Raw genomic sequence first — 2,919 nt, 5'->3', positions numbered from 1 at the left:
GGTGAGGCTAGGGGCAAGTCTCATTTTCTTCTTTAAGGCTTTAGGTAATGCTGCCTGTGTGTTTATTTTTATATGCTATAATAGCTCTTGAACCATGCAGTACACAGGGAGCCGGTTACATCTGTTGCCTCTGGAGGAAATGATCTGCCACATGTGTCCTGTAGTTTTACATTTTGAATCAAGTGAAAATATTACTTAACAATTCGAACAAAAAAACTGCCAGTCCATGAACAGTGTTCTTGTTTCAGGCTCTGTTAAAGTGGGTTATTTTATAATCAGAAAAATAATCCCATAGTTTGTTTGGGAGGAAAAGCAGAATTTATACTAAATGGCTACTACAGTAATTTAAAATTGTAAAGCGTGATATGTGCTGTTCAGGGGTCTGTGAGGTTCTGAAGGAGAGGGTGTCGGTGAGCAAGGGTGGTCTGGGGGACCGAGGAGGAGGCCAGCTGGAGGGTAGGGAGGGGACGGGGGACCCTCCAAGTCTCAGACGTACATGGTCATGCAGCCATCAGCAGTTTCCAGGAGTGATGGCCAAGTCGTAAATAAAAAATGCTGTGAGAAAGTTTTCGTGGCTTCAAATAACTGTGTGATAATTTCCCTGTTATTTAAGGCTGTGGCTGAAGCCTATAAATAGCTTGCAGTGTGAAGTTAGAACTAATCAACTCTGCTGTCCAATCAGAGTCCGGGGTGGCGCCCAGCACACCCTCCGGATGGAACCCCTGCAGGTGGGCAGGGTGGGCGGGGCAGAGCCCGAGGTCGCTGCTCCCCTGGGGTGGGTAGCGGGGCGTGCGGGCCTGCGTGGCTCGTATGTGCTGGGCAGAGTGGAGTGAGCGGAGCCTCACCGGTGTGGGTGATGAGGACGGATGTTGCCGGAGAACTGTGGACTCCTACCCTGCCAATCACAGAGGCCACTGACCCTGGTCGTCTTCGAGAGTTCTGTCCCTGCTTTCAGCCTCATTTCTTCTTCCTTCCATAGGCTCGGTGACTAGGAAGAGTGGCTGAAAGGCCCCAGCTCTGACTCCTCCCTGTTCCTGATAGCCCGAGTCCTGGGGGACAGAGAGAAGCGCCTCTGGGTTCCCTCTCGGTGTGAGGCAGACAGCCTCCGCCCAGGCTCTGAGGGGCCCTAATTCTTCCTAACAGACAGCGGTTTGGAGCTTCTCTCAGAGTGACCCAGAAGCCAGCCCAGGAGTGGTCTAGAAAAGGCCAAAGACCGTCAGTATCCCAATGTGAGTTTTAAAATGTGTGTATTTCATACATAAAAATAGAAATGTATATGAATGTAATATAGATTATATATTTATTATGTATTTAAAAAGTATGTGCACATGATAAATGAGCATATCTACGTCTCTAACACATCTACTCGAAGTGTAATCCATATGTATGACACACGCATGGGTGTGTGTGTGCATCTAGAACACACAACGTCAGCCTGGGGCTTGCCCGTGGAGGGACCTGGACACTCAGCAAAGTCTAATTCTTGTTTTCCTAGCCAAAGTTGCTCAGGAGTGGCGTAAATGGGTCACCAGGCTTATCAAAACAGGGAAAGGTTGAAATGTGTCATCTTTTTCTGATGCAGGACATTTTGTAAAAGAGGAGATGATTCCAGTGAAAACTTCGCTAGGGTCTCCTAAGAGTGGTGGGCTGGGCGGTGCCTCCTGGCCAGGTCAGGACGTGTCCAGGTTGCCTTTTCGAAGGCTCTGGCTTGGAGCTGCTGTGGCAGGGAGAGGTGCCGACTGACCCAGGACCCGAGCCTCTCTTCTTCAAGGCAGAGGCTTGCGCAGGGCCGCAGACTGGTCTGCGCCAGGTGCTGAGATGTGTAGTATTCATTATAAACCAGTGAGCTGAAGTGAAAGCCCAGCTCTACGCTTTGGAAAATGTCGCATGGGAGGCCCGAGATGTGCCGTGAGTTGTTGACACCCTCCTCATTCCACCTGGAGGCATTTGGGTTTTGTGAGGAGCACAGAAGGATCCCATCCCTCCTGACTGCACAGAAGTAGATTCCTGACAGAAAGACACAGGATATACCTAAGAATCCCTCCAGTCACCAAGCACTGAAAACAAACCACCACCAGAATGTTGGCTTCCTTATCAGTGGTGGAATCCACACCCAGCTTAGCTCAAGGGGCCCCTTGCGTGAGTTTCTTTGTGGTGCTTTATGCAGAGCTGAGGCCAATGTTCTAAGCCCCCTTCCTTCCCACCCGGCTGTTCATAGTAGCAGCTCTGGGTAGCATCGTGATGGAAACTGCGGGCAGGACAGAGGGTATGATGGAAACACAGGTGGGGGAGTCTCCGTCTCTGTGTCCTGCTTCCTGGTGTTACTCTCACCAAAAAAGAAAAGAAAAAAAAATCCATATGCAGTTGTAGACTCTGACAACTGGCGGCCACTCTGCTCTGACTTTGCGTCAGAAACGATGCTGTGTTAGATGGCACGGCCTTTAAGAGAAAGGGACAAGGGGGTCCTAGCCTTCAATCACAATGAGCAAAGGTAAAACAAACTTTTAAAAGATAAATGCACACGTAGATTTAAAAATAGAGAACAACTTGAAATCCATACATTCCTTGAGCATTGATTTTATGCCAGACACCATCTCATCAACTCTAACATACATCTACATGGAAGGCGCCACTGTTATTCCCATCTTACAGATGAGAAAGTCAAGTGTCAGAGCATGACCCTGTCAAAGAGAACGAATTTGGTAGCATCAGAACGAGGAGTTAGTTGAGTTAAGCTCTAATTGTTTTAACCCCCAATACTACATTCTTTGCAATCATGGAGTAAAACTACCACCTCCCCACACCCAATCACCTCACCCAAGATGTACCATCAAAATGTTACTGAACTCCCTCTGGTTTCTGCCTGTGTTCAAACACACACATGCACACACATGCACACACACACACACTCAGGGTTAT

The sequence above is a fragment of the Nomascus leucogenys genome, chromosome 3, assembly GCF_006542625.1.
Source record: "Nomascus leucogenys isolate Asia chromosome 3, Asia_NLE_v1, whole genome shotgun sequence".
Taxonomy (NCBI): Eukaryota; Metazoa; Chordata; class Mammalia; order Primates; family Hylobatidae; genus Nomascus; species Nomascus leucogenys.
Note: the sequence above shows the minus strand (reverse complement) of the source record.